This window comes from Pelophylax lessonae (assembly GCF_965119305.1).
Source record: "Pelophylax lessonae genome assembly, chromosome: 12".
In the NCBI taxonomy this organism is placed as follows: Eukaryota; Metazoa; Chordata; class Amphibia; order Anura; family Ranidae; genus Pelophylax; species Pelophylax lessonae.
In genome coordinates this window covers 57,506,596-57,528,876 of record NC_138779.1, presented here as the reverse complement: position 1 = coordinate 57,528,876, position 22,281 = coordinate 57,506,596, and the positions used below count along the sequence as shown (strand labels likewise).

The window sequence follows — 22,281 nt, the reverse complement described above, 5'->3', positions numbered from 1 at the left end:
TGCTTTTTGGTTTTACGGTCAGACTGTGACCTGGTGTAGGCTGCCGCATACTCTATAGTTCTCCAGATCACTCTAAGGGGGTGGACACCTGTCCATGGATCAGTCCTGCTACAGTATGTGGATGATATCCTCATATGTAGTTCATCAAGGGAGGCCAGTCAGAGCGATTCAGTGAGTTTACTAAGGTACTTGCATGTGTGTGGACACAAGGTGTCCAAGAAAAAACTACAATGGTGTCAGGAAAGTGTTGAATACCTTGGCTTTGTTCTCACAGAGGGGGAAAGGAGAATCAGTCACAAAAGAGCTGTGGCTCTAGTGGGTCTTACCCGCCCACAAACCAGAAAGGACATGCTCACCTTTCTCGGGATCACAAGCTATTACAGACAATGGATCCCAGACTGCTCCTATTTTGACAATATTTTGAGACAAGCCACAGGTCCTGAAATGTCAGATATTGTGAAATGGTCACAGGAAATGTTGAATGCATATGTGTATTTGAAAAATGCTATGGTTGTAGCGCCTGCACTGGGTCTCCCAAATTATGGAAAAATGTTTCATGTGTTTGCAAGGGACAATTGTAAGACCATGGCGGGTGTACTCGCTCAGGAGCATGGTGGAAAACTTCGCCCTATAGCTTTTTTTTCAAAGGTGGTACCGATTGCGGTACAAGGTATGCTTGGCTGCCTCAGAGAGCTGGCAGCTTGCGTGATGTTAGTGGAAATGGCCACATCTTTTACCCTGGGCAAGCCCACCGCATTGCATACCACCCACAATGTCACAATACTGTTAAAGAATGTTCATACCCAGCACATGTCTTCTCAGAGACTGAGTGGATATGAAATCATTCTTCTCTCAAACCCAGAGTTAACCATCAAATATGCATCCCCAGATTCTGGCCCCACCCCCATTTTGAATGGGTTACTGGGTTTGAAGGGTGAGGAGGATGAAGTGGTGCCACAGCATTATTGCATAGCAGTAATTCACCAAGACACATCTCCGAGGGCAGATATGTCTTCCACAGCCATTGAGGTAGTGGTGTATTTAGGTTTTGTGCTGCCCTAGGCCTGACTAAACTTGTGCACAACCTAATTTAAATATGACCCACCCCTTCCTATAGAGGCCACACCCCTTCCTGTTTATGACCCACCCTGTCATCTGTAAACACAGACCATAACCACAGTCTATCAGTGCCCATCACCGTAGCTTCATCACTTCCTATAAGTTCAGCCTCATCAGTGCAGCCTTATCAGTGTCGCCTCATTACTGCCCATCAGTGCAGCATATCAGTGTGGCCTCATCAGTGGCCATCAGTACAGCCCCATCAGTGGCCATCAGTACAACCCCATCAGTGGCCACCAGAGCAGCCTATCAGTGCCCATTAGTACAGTCTTATGTCACGGGATTAGTAAGATTACTCCTTTCTTTTAAGATATTTGGACTTGTGATTGCTGCCACTGATTGTAATCATAGGATTATTTTACTTATTTGTATAATAAATAGGAAGTCCATAGTCATTATACAAATAGGTGAAATAATCAGTGGCAGCAACCACAAGTCCAAATATTTTATAAGATTGGAGTAATCTTACTAATCCAGTGACATATTGCGATAGCACATATGAGGTGAGCAGGTCCAAAATATTATTGCCATCATATACAATTAAAAGTCTTAATTGTATATGATGCAATTCAGTATGCTCACTCAAGGACAAGGATGTTTAAAGAAACTAAATTATATTACTGACATGATGCCGCCATACCTGGGGGGCGGAGGAGGGTAGGCGGAGCATTAGGCTGCAGTGCCACACTTATTAGCATTGGCGGCCGTTGGGCCAGTTGTATTAGGTGTGGTCGGCGGCCTGCGGTCTGTCCACATATCCTAACTCGCCAGTATTTTCATACCAGCAGGTAGCAGTGTGGCCGCTTTATGGGGGTGCCAGACTGATTTGCCTCCTGGACCCTGCCTCTGGCCCAATTTACCCAATAAAACTGGCACTGCGGGAGCCAGGAGGAGGCTGTTTTTTTTTTTTCATGCGGGGAGCAGCTTTTTTTTTTGCTGCCCCCCTGCAAAGTGCCGCCCTAGGCCTGGGCCTTGTTGGCCTAGGCCAGGATACAGCACTGCATTGAGGGAGCAGAGGATGTCTTTGTAGATGGTTCCTGCTCCAGGCCTAATGACTACACGTATCATGCAGGATACGCTGTAGTGCAGCTCCCAGATAGAATTATTGAAGCAAATTCTATACCTTATAAGTCAGCACAGGCAGCAGAGCTCATTGCCCTAACTAGAGCTTGCCAATTATTTGAGGGCAAGGATGTAAATATTTACACAGATTCAAAGTATGGTTTCGGTGTAATTCATGATTTTGGACTTATCTGGTTAAGAAGAGGTTTTGTAGCCGCAGATGGGAAAAGCATATCTCATTCTACACTTGTAACATCACTACTGCAGGCGGTTCAGCTCCCAAAGAAAATAGCTGTAATACATTGCAAGGCGCATACAGGGGAACAGACAGAAATAGCTAGAGGAAATGCAATAGCTGACATGGCTGCTAAGACAGCAGCCCTTACACAAGAGGCACAAATACAAATGCCCATGCTCACACCAGAAATCTCACTTCTAGATCACACATTATTGGAGTTGCAGACACATGCTACAGAGTGGGATTTGAAATGTTGGGCGGGTGATGATTTAGGAAAAGTAGAGAATGGCCTTTTTCTAAAAGAGGGGAAGCCATGTATCCCAGCAGCCAGCGACCCATTGTTTATCGCTCAGTATCATGGGGTGGGACACAGGAGTTCGGAGAGAACATGTGAAGTATTGCTTAAAGATTTTTTCATTGCAGGCCTACCCAAATTAGTGAAAGCATATGTTACTAGGTGCATTACTTGCATTAGGAACAACCCAAACATTCCACATAAGGCCGTACATGAGCATCTCCAATATCCATCAATGCCATTCATACATTTGCAAATAGACTTTACCCACATGCCCAAAGCAGGGAAAAGGCAAGAGTTCCTTTTAGTCATAGTAGACATGTTCAGCAGGTGGGTAGAAGCCTTTAGAACAGTGAAAGAGGATGCCCACACAGTGGCGCGCATTCTAACTCAGGAGATCATTCCCAGATGGGGATATCCGCTCCAAATTAACTCTGACAATGGCCCTGCGTTCACATCTAAAATATGTCAGGAGTTAGTTTAAGTCCTAAAGATAGATTGGAAGTTTCACATTCCCTATCACCCACAGAGTTCAGGTATAGTGGAAAGGATGAATAGGACTATAAAAGACAAACTAAGAAAAGCAACAGGAGGATCTTTCTCCGGCTGGCAGAAACTCCTCCCTGTTGTTTTGGCCGAAATTAGAATGACACTATGTAAGGGGACAATAGTTTATTCTCCATTTGAGATTTTGATGGGTAGACCTTTTCCCACACCTTGGGCAAGACAGCCAATCATTCTAGAGCCAGGAGATCTTGATCAGATTAGAGAGGTGTAACGGAACAGGGCACCCCTGACTGGGTACCTCCGTTGACAGATGCTCCTAGTGCTTCCCGAGGGGCTCCAAGCACTCCACCAGACACCATAACCACTTCAGACCCCACGAACCGCCGCAGCTTGGTTAGGGTCTCGCAATCTCCTACCCACCCTGGACCTACGGCAAGGCTCTAGGTTCCTGTGGGTGAACCTCTCTTTCCCCAGAGAGTGCAGCAGAACAAACTCTTATACAAGCTCTTACAAGAGCTTAGGGATTATCCAAGGGAGTATGGAGGACATAGCAATCCCTTGTAGCCGATTCTCCAATGAGAGACAGGACTCTAAATTGAGGGTGAACTAACTCTCTTCTTCTTTATTGAACAGACTTATATACAGTTTTCACCCACAAGGTTACCGCCTAGGTGGACCTTGTTGAAGACTGGACGTGATATTCACAATCCAATAGGAACAGAGTTTTACACATTTTCATACAGTGTACACAAAAATATACAATGTGGGACAATCCCCCTTCCCCCTTGGCATCCAACCCACATACCTATAAGTTTCTCTTAAGGCAGACAGACAGAACAATGGGAGGTCATTAACACCTAACAATGCGAAAGGGCAATCCACATTCCCTCTCAATACACAACAAAAGGAAAACCTGTCTGACATTGAAAGATATGTAAGATACACTTTATTTAGGAAGAACATATTTCATGGCAAATGGGAATAAATCTTTATATTCCTATATGGAAATATGGCTGGCAAATATGACCGTCCCATCTGAAGCAATTCAAACCATTAATTACAGTGGGTACGGAAAGTATTCAGACCCCCTTAAATTTTTCACTCTTTGTTATATTGCAGCCATTTGCTAAATTCATTTAAGTTCATTCTTCTTCCTCATGAATGTACACATAGCACCCCATACTGACAGAAAAACACAGAATTGTTGACATTGTTGCAGATTTAATAAAAAAGAAAAACTGAAATATCACATGGTCCTAAGTATTCAGATCCTTTGCTCAGTATTTAGTAGAAGCCCCCTTTTGATCTAATACAGCCAGGAGTCTTTTTGGGAAAGATGCATCAAGTCTTTCACACCTGGATTTGGGGATCCTCTGCCATTCCTCCTTGCAGATCCTCTCCAGTTCTGTCAGGTTGGATGGTAAACGTTGGTGGACAGCCATTTTTAGGTCTCTTCAGAGATGCTCAATTGAGTTTAAGTCAGGGCTCTGGCTGCGCCATTCAAGAACAGTCACGGAGTTGTTGTGAAGCCACTCCTTTGTTATTTTAGCTGTGTGCTTAGGGTCATTGTCTTGTTGGAAGGTAAACCTTCGGCCCAGTCTGAGGTCCAGAGCACTCTGGAGAAGGTTTTTGTCCAGGATATCCCTGTACTTGGCCGCATTCATCTTTCCCTCGATTACAACCAGTCCTCCTGTCCCTGCAGCTGAAAAACACCCCCACAGCATGATGCTGCCACCACCATGCTTAACTGTTGGGACTGTATTGGACAGGTGATGAGCAGTGCCTGGTTTTCTCCACACATACCGCTTAGAATTAAGGCCAAAAAGTTCTATTTTGGTCTCATCAGACCAGAGAATCTTATTTCTCACCATCTTGGAGTCCTTCAGGTGTTTTTTAGCAAACTCCATGCGGGCTTTCATGTGTCTTACACTGAGGAGAGGCTTCCATCGGGTCACTCTGCCATAAAGCCCCGACTGGTGGAGAGCTGCAGTGATGGTTGACTTTCTACAACTTTCTCCCATCTCCTGACTGCATCTCTGAAGCTCAGCCACAGTGATCTTTGGGTTCTTCTTTACCTCTCTCACCAAGGCTCTTCTCCCCCGATAGCTCAGTTTGGCCGGACGGCCAGCTCTAGGAAGGGTTCTGGTCGTCCCAAACGTCTTCCATTTGAGGATTATGGAGGCCACTGTGCTCTTAGGAACCTTAAGTGCAGCAGAAATCTTTTTGTAACCTTGGCCAGATCTGTGCCTTGCCACAATTCTGTCTCTGAGCTCTTCAGGCAGTTCCTTTGACCTCATGATTCTCATTTGCTCTGACATGCATTGTGATCTGGAAGGTCTTATATAGACAGGTGTGTGGCTTTCCTAATCAAGTCCAATCAGTATAATCAAACACAGCTGGACTCAAATGAAGGTGTAGAACCATCTCAAGGATGATCAGAAGAAATGGAAAGCACCTGAGTTAAATATATGAGTGTCACAGCAAAGGGTCTGAATACTTAGGACCATGTGATATTTCAGTTTTTCTTTTTTTAATAAATCTGCAACAATGTCAACAATTCTGTGTTTTTCCGTCAATATGGGGAGCTGTGTGTACATTCATGAGGAAGAAGAATGAACTTAAATGATTTTAGCAAATGGCTGCAATATAACAAAGAGTGAAAAATTTAAGGGGGTCTGAATACTTTCCGTACCCACTGTATCTGTCTTTAACCACTTTACCAAAGTAAAACAAGGTTTAGATCTGCCACGTAGTATAGTAAAGTAGCCTCCATCCCTAAAATATTTGCAAAAAAGGAAAAATCCAAAGTAACGGGACTTTAAATGAGGCATGGAATAAAGAGAAAGAATATTTATTCTATAAGACATAAGATGTACAGTTCATATAATCAGTAAATCATTGTTGTACTTTTCATAAATTCAATAAATAATTATTAAAATATATATATCGACCAGTATACAATACATGTTAAGGATATAAATACAGTAAAACAGAATTTCATATAGGGTCTCTGAACATTCGTTTCAAAAGGGATCACTGTATATATTGATTGATAAAATATATATAAGAATAAATTGTTGCATCCGAGTCAATTGTGTAATCTCAACGCGTTTCTTGGACCTCCGTCCATTCATCAGGAGTATTGGATGCTTATAAAGTATCTAGGAGAAGGAAGAGGGATAGAAACATTATTGCACCAAAGCATATGTATTTAAGGATATCAATTGAAGAGTCCGTATATGGCCTTATACCTTAGTCATCTTAAAGTCAATGGGGCATGAAAAACGTGAAACCCAGCCTAGAAGGGGAAGTAGTGGCATCAGATGCATGCTCTCCCCCGGGGTTGAGGTGCAGAGAAAGCCAAACGCGGGTGGGGATGGTGGAAATGCAGTCCAGGCTGATATATCGGAACTCCTAAATCTGGTGTTGATGGTACCAATGGGGTACCTGCTGGATCAGTAATATCTATTAAAAAAACATAATGAAAAAAAATAAATGTGGATCTAGTGGATAGACTATGTGGTAGAGTGGCGTTGAGAGCAAATATGCTAATCAAAAGAAAAACACCCAGATATGGTGTGTGGGACAATAAGTATATAGAGTGACAATGGAAAGTAGAGATCGTAATGACTGAATGAGAACCAAAATGGAAAGTGTGTAGAAGATAGTGCATCAACAGGGTAATTCAGCTATATCGATTGGAAAACATACCATAATGAATGTGCCTGTAGAAAAAGTCCCCCTGTGAAGCAATACGGTGAAAAGGAGAGCCGATGTCAGCCCAGCTGTGTACCCCGAGGCGCAGGCAGAGTCCGCACCAACGCCATGTAAAACCTCCAGTTATAGACGGAAATCCGCCCTCCCACATCCGGTCTGTCAGACCGGAAGTGGGTGGCGTTAAACCATCCGAGGCGGAGATGGAAAAGGAGGGGAATATGTCAAAGTGGTGACGCCCCCAATTGGCCGTCACACCAGACAACCCTACATGGCGCCGATGGATAGGGAGACATCCGCCCCCCAAAAATGGATGCTATAGCAGAGACAAAAAAAGGGGAGGAGCTCCAGCTACCCATCGCAGCCCCGGGAAGAGAAGTCTCACGTGCCACACTAAATACCCATTACGGATGGACTATATTTATTTTTTTTTTACTAAATTTTTTATTTATTTATTTTTCAATTTTTACATTAAACTTTTACATACACTCATGGTATCGATTATTATTTACAATATATCAGAGTCTGCATTTTTCCTTTATTTTCCCCTTTTCCTTTCTCTTTCTTTAACCTCATTCTCCTTCCCTTCTTGGGGATAAGTTATATCATCATTGTACTATATTTATAACCCAAGTATTCCTCATGTACCAGGTTTATTAAGGTCCTTTAGCCTCTGCAGTATTACATCACATCTCGTACCATGAAACACTTAACTTCCCCTTGTGGGGGGGGGGGGGGGGGAGAGAAAAAGAAAGAAGGAAAAAAAAAAAAAAGGGGGGGGGAACGCAAGAGGGGGGGGGGGGCTGGCTGGCTTAGGAATTTCTGGATATACACTTTATCCACTAGTCTTTCACACTGGGTTATGCCTTCTCGAGATGACGTATTCATTCCATCTATCCCAAATTAATTTATATTTGTCTATTTTGTGATTGGCATTTAGTACTAAGTTTTCTAATTTATTGACCTCTTCCACCTTATTGATCCACATATTCAAATCTGGTGGTTCCTCTTTTTTCCACCTTAAGGGGATGCACATTTTTGCTGCGTTAAGTAAGTAACGTATTATTGAATTTTCATATTGTTTTCTTGGGATGTTAGTTTTATGGAGTAGGAAGAGTGCAGGATCCATTATCAGCTGGTGTTCTGTCAAGTTTTGTGTAATTTCATAAATCTGCTTCCAAAATTTTTCCATTTTGGGACATGACCAAAAGATATGGATTAATGTCCCCTCGCCTTCTCCACACCTCCAACATCTGTCTGTATTTACTGATGAAATTTTATGCATTTTTACTGGGGTTTGGTACCACCTTGACATTATTTTAAAATTCGTTTCTTGTATTTTAGTACTGATGGATGTTGAATGTGTCATCTGGTATATCTGCCTCTTCTCTTCTTCCGTAAAGGACTTGTCTAATTCTTTCTCCCATTCCATCATATAACTTAATGGTCCCTTATCCCCGCTGTCCCCTAATAGTAAATACAGTTTAGATATGGGATGTAATAGAGTCCCTTTTTGTACACACATCTCTTCAAATTTTGTATATTGTAATTCCTCCTCTTTGAGTTTTGGTAGCTTCCCCAGGAAGTGTCCAAGCTGAGTCGCTCTCCAGCGGTCCAGTTGGAAATCTCCCATGGGGTCCACCATCTCCTCCTCCGTTATCCATCTCCCCTGCTTCATGAAATGATCTACTTGGTAAATTCCTTTTTCCTTCAAGTCCCTAAATTTTTTATCCTGAAAACCCGGGGTAAATCTAGGGTTACTCAGGACCGGGAATATGGCCGAATATTTCCTCGTCAATTTATATTGTTGAATAGTTTTTGCGCATGTCTTAATTGTAAGCCCTATAAGCAAGTGTTTTTTCATGTGATTTGGTATAAAGCGGCTACAGAATGGAGTTCTTTCCAATGAGATTTCAAATTGTGCCTGTTCTATATTTGGCCAAAGTTTTGTGTTTCTATGTCGGCACCAGTCCACAAGTCTACATAGATGAATAGTTTGGTAATACCTCCTCATGTCTAGTACCGACAAACCTCCTTCCTCTTTTCGTAGTGTCATTATTTTTTTGCTTAGTCTAGGATATTTAGCTGACCATATAAATTCCTTCAGTATACTGTCTGTGACGAGACCAATCTTGCCCCATTGCATTGGAGGAGCCTGGTTGCCCACCTGCTGCCTTTGGACTATGGACCAGACTTTAAAAGACTTTGTTCCCCTATGTTTTAGCTGCTACGCTCCAAATTCCTTTAAAGAGGTTGTCACTATGTCTGCAAATTCAATGTGTATTAGCTGCAGATGGAGGGGGGGGATTGTTTCCAGCAGCCCCCTCCTAAAGAATGTCTACTGATTAACTCAGTGCTTTTGTCTAAAATAGGACAGTATGTTAATAGGGTCTGCGACTATTGATAAGCATGTTAATGAGCTCACCTGGCTGTAATTACACAGTCATTGTTCATGTGGTATTCTCAAAGTATATATAAGTGTGTGTTTCTTGCAATAAAGGAGAAGAGAGTTACTCTTGATCAAAAAAAACCTCACTACAGAGCCTTGTCTCGTACTTGGGGGGGAATTATTGATGTGCTTCATGTATGGCGGATTGGAGTGGTCGATAGCTGTCCGGGTGTTTGGGAGTGGATTATCCTAGACGACTGTAACCCCTTTCATACTTTGGGGTGTCGTAACAATTGGTGGCAGCGGTGGGATCGTTCCCACAGCCAGAAGGACAGCTACAGGAGACACCATTCCGTGGATTTTACAATTGAGGGCAACGCATGTCCCAGTACAGCGACCCTGACAGCACCAGCATGGAACCAGCAGTGGAGTACAGATATTCTCTGAAAGAATATGACCGTATGATGTGGTTACGGATGAGCTTCTTCGGACCCAATCCACTGGAGAGATCCAAGCGGTTCGCGAAGAACTTAGTGTTCGGGACTCTGCTAGACAGGGCAGAGAGAGAGGGCCAGCTGGCACGTTGGGAGGAACTCCAGCGGCAGGTACAGTTAAGGGAAGAGGAGAACCCAGTCTCCATTCCCCAGCGGCAGCCTGATTTATTGGGAATTGGGAGCCCAGTCTCCATTCTCCAGCGGCAGGCTGAGTTACAGGGGGCAGAGACAGTCAGTCCTGTCGCCCAGCAGCAGATTGATTTGTTGGGAATTGGGAGCTCAGTCTCCATCCCACAGCAGCAGAGTGTCCTGCAGGAAACAGAGAGCCCAGTCTCCTTTCCTCAGCAACAGGACACTGTATTGGGAGCAGAGACAGTCGGTCTCCCTCCCCAGGGGCTGGAAGTATATTTGGGAGAGGAGCTTGTTACCCCCTCTCCCCATTGGCAGAGTGATATCCAGGGAATTGGGAGCGCAGTCTCCATCCCTCAGCGGCCGATTGACTTACAGGGGGCAGACACGGTTGGTCCTGTCCCCCAGCGGCAGATTGAGCTATTGGGAATTGGGAGCCCAGTCTCCATCCCACAGCAGCAGCTTAACATACCAGGGGGAGACAGTAAGCCCCCCAACAGTGCAGATGGGACCGTGGTCTCTGCACTCACAGCACAGGGGGTAGGGACAGTCGGTCCTGACCCCTAGCAACAGGGCTGTTTAGCCAAAGGGAAGACAGTCGGTCTTCCGCCACAGCAGCATGGTGGTGTATCTAAAGGGGAGACAGTCGGTCTCCCCCTCCAACAACCCGTCTCCAACCAGGCTACTTCTGTGGTAGCGCTGGCACCAGGGCAGAGTACCGCTGGTCTCTGCCCACTCAGCAACCCACCAAGGCAGTCTGCCAGTCTCCCACACAGCCAAGGTGAGGCACCTGGACATGGACAAAATTCTCCTCTACCCAGGTGTAGTGACCATTTATTGTGGGTGGGCTGTACTGTGTTTTCTGCTTTGTGGGTGGGCTGCTGGACTAACGAGGGCACTGACCGGCAGGAGGTCAGGTACCCTGTTAGTCTTTTTGGAAAGGGGGAGAGATGTGACGAGACCAATCTTGCCCCATTGCATTGGAGGAGCCTGGTTGCCCACCTGCTGCCTTTGGACTATGGACCAGACTTTAAAAGACTTTGTTCCCCTATGTTTTAGCTGCTACGCTCCAAATTCCTTTAAAGAGGTTGTCACTATGTCTGCAAATTCAATGTGTATTAGCTGCAGATGGAGGGGGGGGATTGTTTCCAGCAGCCCCCTCCTAAAGAATGTCTACTGATTAACTCAGTGCTTTTGTCTAAAATAGGACAGTATGTTAATAGGGTCTGCGACTATTGATAAGCATGTTAATGAGCTCACCTGGCTGTAATTACACAGTCATTGTTCATGTGGTATTCTCAAAGTATATATAAGTGTGTGTTTCTTGCAATAAAGGAGAAGAGAGTTACTCTTGATCAAAAAAAACCTCACTACAGAGCCTTGTCTCGTACTTGGGGGGGAATTATTGATGTGCTTCATGTATGGCGGATTGGAGTGGTCGATAGCTGTCCGGGTGTTTGGGAGTGGATTATCCTAGACGACTGTAACCCCTTTCATACTTTGGGGTGTCGTAACACTGTCTATTTGTTTAAAGTAGTTATGTGGTATAGCTATTGGTAAGGTTTGAAAGAAATACAAAAATTTTGGTAGAATAGTCATTTTCACAATATTGCATCTAGCCCACCATGATAACAGTCCCTTGCTCCATTTTTGCAGGAGACTTCGTATAGATTTCAACAGTGCTGGATAATTTTCCTCATATAACTGGGAGAATTTTGTTGTTATTTGTATGCCCAAGTATTTTAGTGCTCTACTTGTCCACTTTAGTCTAAAATTTGAGCTTAGCTGTTTCTGCAATTCTTGTCCTATGCCCACCCCCATAGCTTCTGATTTTTCCAAGTTTATTTTGAGGTTTGACAATTCTCCATACTCGGCAAATTCCCTTAAGAGATTCGGGAGCGAGATGATCGGGTTGGTGAGGGTAAACAGCATGTCGTCCGCGAAGGCTGATATCTTATGTTGTGTGTGACCAATTCTAATACCTGTAATATCTGGATTTAATCTTATTTTGCATAAGAATGGTTCTAACGTCAGGATAAAAAGCAGGTGTGAAAAAGGGCACCCCTGTCTCGTCCCATTCCGAATTGAAATGTCTTCCGACAACATGCTGTTCACCCTCACCTTTGCCGAGGGTACCGAATAGATCTGCATTATCCAATTCAGTACAGTCTCACCCATACCCACATACCTCACTACCTCCATCATAAAACACCACCTTACTCTATCAAAAGCTGTACTTATAAATATATTTTTTATCTGTTTTAATTGGGCTACATATAACAGGTTTAATACTTTTGTTGTATTGTCACGTGCTTCTCTTGTTGGTGTGAATCCTACTTGGTCTAAGTTTACCAGTTTTGTTATGTAGTTTGGGATTCTAGTAGCTATGATTTTTGTAAATATTTTCAAATCTGTATTTAATAAAGAAATTGGTCTGTAGCTAGTACATGATGTTGGATCTTTGCCTTCCTTAGGTAGTACTGTTATGTGCGCTTGTAACGTTTCTCTTAATATTTTCTTGCCTTTGCCCCAAGTATTAAACATATCTACCATAAATTTCTTTAACCGAGGGGTATATGTTTTATAATATTGAATAGTATATCCATCCGGACCTGGTGCTTTCCCGTTTTTAAAGTTAGAGATTGCTATAGTCAATTCCTCTTCTGTAATCTCAGAGCTCAATTCCTCTCTCTCATTTTCTGATAAACGTGGCATCCGTGATGCTTCTAGATAGTCCTCTATTTGGGAAGGCCTCAGGTTCTGAGGGTGTAGGTTGTATAGTAATTGGTAATATGTTTTAAATTCTTGGGCAATTTTCCCTGGAAGTTCTATTTTCTGTCCTTTCTTATTTATTATTAGTGGGACGTATGTGTTTAATGTCTGCTCCTGGATTGTTCTTGCTAAAGATTTCCCACATTTATCTCCCATTTCATATGTATTTTGGCGGCAAATCTGTAATGCTGCTTTTGCTTTATAGAAAAGTATGTTATTGATTTCTTGCCTTACCTCTATTAAGTTGTTTTTCGTCGCAGGCGAATTGTTGTGTTTGTGGGATGCTTCTAATTTCTGCAATTTAGTCAGAAGGGATTCTAATTGTACTGTTCTTTTTTTTTTAATTCTGGAGCCATGTTTAATCAGGGTACCCCTTACCACTGCTTTGTGTGCCTCCCAAATGTTCGGGTCTGTATCTATGATTTTGTTAAGTGAAAAGAACTCTTCTAATTCCCTCTTAATATCTGACCTGACTATTTCATCTTGTAGTAGACTTTCATTAAGCCTCCACGTCCGGTGCCCTCCTCCTTGTATATTACCTAATTCGTATTCTAGTATGACTGGGGCATGGTCTGACCATGTAATTACTCCTATTTGTATGTTCCTGATAGCGTGTAGTTGGTTGTGTGGGATGAAAAAATAGTCTATCCTCGAGTATTGCTTGTATACCGGGGAAAAGAATGTGTAGTCGCGTTCTCCTGGATGTGTTAAGCGCCATCCATCTATTAGCTGTGCACTATACAGACTATTTGATATATGTTTCCTAACCCTTACTGGTATTGAGGAGGTTCCTGTTGTAGTATCCTCTGAGGGTATTAAAGGGATATTAAAGTCGCCCCCCACTATAAGGTGACCTTCTTTGTATTCTGATAGTTCCCTGATCTTTTTTCCTATAAATACATTTTGCTGAGTGTTGGGTGCATATATTGTGGCCAGGGTGACCTTGGTATTACCTATATTTCCCTTTATAAAAAGTGATCTTCCATTTGGATCTTTAGACATTTGTTCATATTTCCATGGTACATTACGAGCTATTATAATCGATACTCCCCTGGATTTAGTCTCTATATTTGTGGCATGGTATGATATCGGGTAAGATCTATTTTTTAGAATTGGAATTTTGTCATCTCGAAAATGTGTCTCCTGTATGAAGGCTATATCCACCTTCGATCTTTTTAAGTCATTTAGTAAAACCCTTCTTTTTTCCGGGGTGTTAAGCCCTTTTGCGTTTATTGTTAATATACGTAGTACTTCCATTTTCCTCCCCCAAGCCCGTCTGACAAAACAAAAAAGGAGAAGAAGAAGGAAAAAGATAAAGAGAGAGAAGGGAGAGAAAAAAAAAAAACTCAAAAAGGGAAACCCCCCCCCTTCACCCCAATACAGACAAACACCTACCCTAGGGGTTCTAGCCCCTCTGATCCCTCCTATCAAGAGGTATAATTCCTCTTGTTTTAACCAATGTTATAAAGTTCTCTTCCTCTACTATCCCTTCGTTACCTAGAGCTTCTTTCCTACTTAGGGTTGAAGCTGTGTATACCCATGGCATCCCGCTCTCCACCCTCTCCCACCCCTCCCACCCGACACATCTCTGCCAATACATATTTTATGCTTACACAGTTTATTTCATCTCTATCCACTTTTCCCCTATTATCTTTATCATCAATAAGAGAAAAACCAGTCCCAATGAGTTACTAATGAGAGTAATGAGAGGCAAGAAGTGGCCGCACACAAAATTGGAAGAAAGAAGGGGATAAAAATAAATAAAAAAAAAAGGGGAAAAATTGTGTGTGTATGTGTATTGTTGGTGTTATATAAGTTTTTATCTTATTACAAATAGCAGTGTGTTTGATCTTAAATCCCTCTAGCTCCAATATGTGAAGTGATAAATCTGTGTCGTATATAAAGTGTAAAAAAAAAAAAAAAAAAAAAAAGGGGAGGGGGTAACCCCCTCCTTTAAGTGAATTTGTGTATATAAGTGTATTATTAATATTGTGTCTTCTCTATATTATTAGTCAAGAACAGTGTGTGGGGTCTTGAATCCCTCTAATCCCAATGTGGGGGGAGGTATTTCTGTGTACCATGTGGAGTGTCAGGAGAAAAAAAAAGGTGGGGGAGGTCCACTCTTTACCTCTTAAATCACCCCAGTGAATCACATAATATATTGTTACCCAATAAGCATGCAACACATTAATACATTTCATTAAGTCCCTTTCGGGGTTTCAAGATCACATATGTTTTCTTCGTTCTATGTAGAGCACGAAAACGAGACCCCCTAAAAAAAAAAAAAAAACCCCAAAAAGGAAAAAAAAAGGGGGGATATGTCCCCCATCAGCCAGGTGATAAAAAAAAAAAAAAAAAAAGAAAAGACACAGCAAAACGAAAAAACCAAAAAGAAGAAGAAAAAAAAAAAAAAAAAAAACCCTGTCCCCTCACCAACCAAGTGAAAAAATGTTGTTGAGCAATACCCCAAGAGAAAAAAAAAAGAAGGAAAAAAGGATAAACTTTTTGTTTCTTCATAAGCATTATAATAAGTAGTAGCACTTCCTCAGTCTTCCATAAAACCACTAATTTTCCTCTCCAAGTCTTCCACTTCGCCTCTATGTCCTCTTCTCTGGTCCCCAGTTACCGGATTCTTAGTTTCTAATACATTGGGGCTGTTTTTCTTAGAAAAAAAATTCCTCTCTTCTTTTTTTCTTTTTTCCCCTCTTCTCCCCCTCTGTCCCTCTTCAATCTCCTTTACTTAAATTTTCTCCCCTTCCATGACTAGCTGAGTTGGAGCTGGGAGCGCCCTGGGGTAAGTCCATTAGCCAATTTGGTACTTGTATTGGGTTCATCTCCATAAATTTAAAAAGTTCCTCAAAATCTTTTGGGGTCTTCAAAAAAAAAGGATCTGGGTCCCTTCCGTATTGTTACTGAGAAGGGGTATCCCCATCTATAAGTATAGCCTGCTATCTTCACTTTATCCAGTAGGGGTCGGAGTAAGGCTCTACGTTGTAGAGTAGGTCTTGAGACATCAGGTAGTATCTTGATCTTAACGTTCACATGATCAATTGTACCAAGTTCCCATGTTTTCCGTAAAATAGCCTCTTTTTGTTGGTACCTTAACAAACGGCATAGGACATCTCTAGACCTACTCCCATCTAGTTGTCTGGGCCCATTGACCCTATGTACCCGGTCAATCTCTATATCTCTGGCGTCTACGTCTGGCAGAAGGTTTACTATTATAGCCGACACTTTTTCTCTTAAATTTTCCCCTTCTCCTTCTTTACACTCTGGTAGTCCTCTTATCCTTATATTATTTCTACGGCTTCTATCTTCTGCTTCTTCTATTTGTAACTGTAGACGGGTAATACGCTCTAGGTTTGACTCACTCAGATCTTCCAATTTTGTTACCCTACTTGTTACTTCCAATACTGTTTTTTCCCCATTTTGTATTTTACTGGAAGCCTCCTTTATTTCCTCCTTTACCTCACGTATGTCTTTTTGATACTTCTCCTCCAGCCTTAAAATCAGGGATTCAATCTCCATTTTACCTATAGCATTTGTGACTCTATTACTAATTATCAATATAAGTATAGTCCATCCGTAATGGGTATTTAGTGTGGCATGTGAGACTTCTCTTCCCGGGGCTGCGATGGGTAGTGTCAGGGTCCGGACTGGTAGCAGGAGCGGTGCAGGGAGTGGATCCGCTGTGTCAGTGAGGGATTGGCGTGGACCGTACCGGAGGATCGGTTCTAAGTAGTTACTGGTTTTCACCAGAGCCCGCCGCAAGGATGGGCTTGTTGCGGCGGTAACTACCAGGTCGTGTCCTCTGGTAGCGGCTCAACCTCACCGACTGCTGATATAGGCGTAGTACAAAAGGGACAGGCAGAGGCGTAGTCAGACGTAGCAAAGGTCAGGGCAGGCAGCACAGGTTCAGAGGCGATAGTCGTTAGCAAAGGGTTCGGCAACAGGCAAAGGATTACACAAATAACGCTTTCACTAAGGCAACAAGGCAACAAAGATCCGGCAATGGCTGGAAGGGGCAGGTCACTTATATAGGAAACAGGAAACAGGTCACAGGAAACAGGTCACAGGAAACAGGTCACAGGAAACAGGAAACAGGTCACAGGTCACAGGAAACAGGAAACAGGAAACAGGTCACAGGAAACAGGAAGGGAGGTTTGGACCAGGCACCAATTACTGGTGCACAGGCCCCTTAAATTTCAAACGACCTGCGCGCGCGCGCCCTATGGTGCAGGGGCGCGCGCTCCGGGAACCATGTGAGCGGGGAGCGGAGGAGGGAGCCGGAGCGGGCACAGGTGAGTGGATCTGGAACGAACGCTGCGAGCGCTCCGGTCCAGAAGCAGGGACCGGAGCGCTCAGCGTTACAGGTAGCTGGAGCTCCTCCCCTTTTTTTGTCTCCTCTATAGCATCCATTTTTGGGGGGCGGGTGTCTCCCTATCCATCGGCGCCATGTAGGGTTGTCTGGTGTGACGGCCAATTGGGGGCGTCACCACTTTGACATATTCCCCTCCTTTTCCATCTCCGCCTCGGATGGTTTAACGCCACCCACTTCCGGTCTGACAGACCGGATGTGGGAGGGCGGATTTCCGTCTATAACTGGCGGTTTTACATGGCGTTGGTGCGGACTCTGCCTGCGCCTCGGGGTACACAGCTGGGCTGACACCGGCTCTCCTTTTCACCGTATTGCTTCACAGGGGGACTTTTTCTACAGGCACATTCATTATGGTATGTTTTCCAATCTATATAGCTGAATTACCCTGTTGATGCACTATCTTCTACACACTTTCCATTTTGGTTCTCATTCAGTCCTTACGATCTCTACTTTCTATTGTCACTCTATATACTTATTGTCCCACACACCATATCTGGGTGTTTTTCTTTTGATTAGCATATTTGCTCTCAACGCCACTCTACCACATAGTCTATCCACTAGATCCACATTTATTTTATTTCATTATGTTTTTTTAATAGATATTACTGATCCAGCAGGTACCCCATTGGTACCATCAACACCAGATTTAGGAGTTCCGATATATCAGCCTGGACTGCATTTCCACCATCCCCACCCGCGTTTGGCTTTCTCTGCACCTCAGCCCCGGGGGAGAGCATGCCTCTGATGCCACTACTTCCCCTTCTAGGCTTGGTTTCACGTTTTTCGTGCCCCATTGACTTTAAGATGACTAAGGTATAAGGCCATATACGGACTCTTCAATTGATATCCTTAAATACATATGCTTTGGTGCAATAATGTTTCTATCCCTCTTCCTTCTCCTAGATACTTTATAAGCATCCAATACTCCTGATGAATGGACGGAGGTCCAAGAAACGCGTTGAGATTACACAATTAACTCGGATGCAACAATTTATTCTTATATATATTTTATCAATCAATATATACAGTGATCCCTTTTGAAACGAATGTTCAGAGACCCTATATGAAATTCTGTTTTACTGTATTTATATCCTTAACATGTATTGTATACTGGTCGATATATATATTTTAATAATTATTTATTGAATTTATGAAAAGTACAACAATGATTTACTGATTATATGAACTGTACATCTTATGTCTTATAGAATAAATATTCTTTCTCTTTATTCCATGCCTTATTTAAAGTCCCGTTACTTTGGATTTTTCCTTTTTAACCACTTTACCACTAGAGCATTTTGCTGTCTTACGTCTGGGCCACTTTTTGCGATTCGGCGCTGTGCGACTTTAACTGACAATTGCGCGGTCGTGCAACGCCATACCCAAAGGAAATTTACGTCCTTTTTTTACCACAAACAGAGCTTTCTTTTGGTGGTATTTGATCACCTGTGCGATTTTTACTTTTTGTGCTATAAACAAAAAAAGAGTGTAAATTTTGAAAAAACAACAATATTTTTCACATTTTTTTATATGAAATCCCCCCAAAAAAAATGTAAAAATCAAAATTTTTTTTACATTTTTGGCCAATTTGTTTTCTGCTACCTATGTTTGGTAAAAAAATTCACAATAAGCGTATTTTGATTGGTTTGCGCAAAAGTTATTGCGTTTACTAACAAAGGGAAAGATTTCTGTCATTTTTGGTGTTTTTCTTTTTAAAGCGTAATGGCGGCGATCTGCGTTTTTTTTTGCGGGACTGCGACATTGCAGCGGACAGATCGGACCCTTGACTGACATTTTTGACACTTTTGGGGGTACCAGTGACATTACTGCAGTAATCAGTGCTATATATATGCACTGTTACTGTAAAAATTACACTGGCAGGGAAGGGGTTAATTTTATTGGAGAGGGAGGGGTTAATGTATGCCTGGTGCTTACTGACGTGTGGGGGGGGAGGTGACTGAGTGACACAAGGACAGATCCAGGGTTCAGCTATGCTGAACCCTGCAATCTGACCCTGCCTGTCACTTGGGAGATCCGCCCGCTTGTGTTTACACAAGCGGGCGGATCTCCACACTAGATCCCCGACGAACGGGGAAGAGTGGCGGCGATCGCCGCTGCTCCTCCCCTGGCCCGACTCCCGCTGTGACTGAATACAGCGGGAGCGAGCCTCCGGCGGCATGCGCGCGCCGCCCAGAAGGGGGAGTGTCTGACGACGTAGTACTACGTCGTCAGACGATAATGAGCCACATTGCCGCAGTAGTACTACGGTACTCAGACGGCAAGTGGTTAACTTCCAGTGACGGAGAGTACTGTCACAGGAGGATTATGTCCACAAATCGATTGAAACTTTAGACAAAGTGGAACGAAAAGTTGCTCGCACCTTTCCTTTTTCTTCACAGGTACCAACCCATCCCTTTAAGGTGGGAGATGAAGTAGTGGTCAAGCTGTTGCCACATCACAGGACCAAGGCTGGATTCCCGTTTGGACCCAAGACAAAGGTAGTCGCAGTGACCAGGACCACAGTCCTCGTAGAGAACCAACAAGCCTGGATCCATGCCAGTCGAGTAAAGAGGGTGGATTGTGTGAAGCAAGGCAAAGACAAAGGCAAAGACACAGATAAAGACACAGATAAAGGAGGAGAAACAGGTGTTGAAAATCCTCGAAGAGTGAGTGAAACAGGTGTTAAAGTCTCTGAAAATTAGCAAAATGACTGTACTCACAGCAATGAACTCTGGCAAACTGTGTATTCAGTTGGGGGCACTAGTATTTTTAGTGTTAACTCCAACTTGGATCGTAACTAACTGTATATATCACCCAGAAGACTTAGGCCCCCTTGAAAGACTGTGTGGAAACAAAGATCCCTGTAGCACAGAGACTTGTTAGGAGGAAAAGAGCTGTGTCAGCCCCTTCCAAATATCCCCAGATAGCTATTAAGAAAACAGGCAATGTAACCACATTTTGGTATAATTCTTCAAACATTCAAGTAGCCACTTTCATTTTTGACTATTGTGACATAGTACCTTGTCCATTTGACCCTGCTTGGCTATATCACTGGTGTAAGGACATTCCAGACTCTAGGGATATCTATGTGTGTGTCACAAATGAATATTGGGGGAATAAATGTGGATACTGGGGGGCTGTAGGATGGGATACAGGCCAAGATTGGGGATATAAACCACAGAGTGCTTTAGACAGGAAAGATAAGAATGGTAAATCACTTTTCAGTAGGATGACATTAAGGAGAATGGGAAGTTGCTATAGGAAGCAAATAAAGCTCACCCTGACCCTAGAGAATCCTAGCCCAGGGGATGCTGGTGTATATATGATGGGGATGTGGACAAAGGGAGACTCTGACCATGCACTAGGACGTTTCCAATTGAAAGATATGTATGGTTCCTCTGAGTGGGAGCCACAAGCAAAAGGGATAAACAATCCTTTAAAACCCCAGATGCAGACTTTGGGAGAAATGATAGCTATAGCAGACCCCACCTTTGAGGATACTATGACCATAGAGACAGTATTCTCTGATGTAAACTTATGGTTAGAATGGATGAGGTATAGTGCTAGCTCACATAACATGTCAGATTATTATGTCTGTGGAGGAGCTAGGCCACACTTAAGTACAGTGCCCCTTAACATTCCTGATAATATGGAGACTTGTTTTCTTAGCTTATATACCAATACCTCCACTGACCACTGTAACTGTGAAACATGGAAAAGGGAATATCCCATCATAGCTGACAAATCTAGGCCCACTGGATCTATTACCATCTACCCAGGTAACTACACATGTTACTTCGGATACAGTGGAGGGGGCAGGTACTTAGGGAACTTTACAGAGGGTTATTGCTCCACCTACAGGTCTACTGTTATAGAGAATCAAACAATGTTTTTGGGAGATATATATTGGATATGTGGAGATATGAAAATAAGGACTAGGCTGCCCAGGAAGTGGACAGGAGAGTGTGCCCTTGCTAAAGCAATAATGCCCCTACACATATTCACTGAAAATGACATAAACACACATCAGCTTAAGGGAAACACTAGAACTGCAGGGAAACAAAAGAGAGAGGTCCCCATGGGTAGTTTTGATCCACATGTTTATATAGATGCCATAGGTGTTCCAAGAGGGGTCCCAAATGAGTTTAAGGCCCGAGATCAGGTAGCGGCTGGATTTGAATCGCTGTTCCCCATAGTTACAATTATTAAGAATGTAGATTGGATAAATTACATTTATTATAATCAACAGAGATTTGTTAATTACGCACGAGATGCCCTTCAGGGAATAGCAGAACAATTAGAGTCCACCTCACAAATGACTTTTCTGAATCGGGTAGCATTAGATATGATGCTTGCAGAGAAAGGAGGTGTCTGTCACATGATAGAAAAAATAGGTACATGCTGCACATACATCCCCAGTAATACTGGTCCCAATGGAAAGGTCACATTAGCTATCCGAAAGCTAAAGAGTTTGTCGGTTGAGCTTAAGAAGAATTCAGGCCTTACCAATCCATGGGATGAGTTTTTCTTGGGATCAAGTATTTTTGGATGGTTAAAGGGGATCGTTACCAGCATAGTCTTAGTGGTAGTTTTCATTTTATTTTTGTATGCATTTGTCAAGTGCGCTATAGTATGCTTAGCAAAATGTGTTACACCCACTCCTCATACGTATATGCAATACTTACAGACTAGACGCCATGAAAGAGATATCGCTTTATAGGGAAACATGTTCATGTTTCAAGAGCAACTAGAAGCTATCTCCCAGATGACATTCCAGAATAGAATGGCTCTGGATATGATCCTTGTAGAAAAAGGGCGATACCTGTATACATTGTGGCAGTGCAACTAGTGGTGAGCAGGTATTTCTCCCAGGATTATCAACCAGGCAGGTTGAAAGGCTCCAGGAGGAATGTTTTACTGAGAAAAGACTGGGTTTTCAGTTTCCCCTATGGTGGATAAAGTCCAGTTGTGGACCTGGAGTCTAGAGATTTCCAAGCGATCTGGGTGGGAGAAAATCTCCAATCCTGGGACCAGGTCTTAGGAACAGCCAGCACACTGATTGTGCAGGTGGATCTGGGCCTTTTAAGACAGACAGGACCAGGGTTCTAGGCTCCACCCTCCCGAGGAGTCCTGGCGTGCAAGGGAGAAGGCTGCATGTTTGCACTGTACAAGTAGATAGTGAGC

At 43.1% G+C, this 22,281-nt stretch overlaps 1 pseudogene across 1 annotated transcript; it reads left to right on the top strand.

Moving 5' to 3' along the window:
• The first annotated feature begins 585 nt into the window (after positions 1–585).
• LOC309568293 lies at positions 586–21,293 on the top strand (annotated as a pseudogene). The gene is made up of 3 exons: positions 586–1,029; positions 19,497–19,763; positions 20,159–21,293. The product of its transcript is annotated as an uncharacterized misc_RNA (transcript).
• The last annotated feature ends 988 nt before the right edge of the window (positions 21,294–22,281 follow it).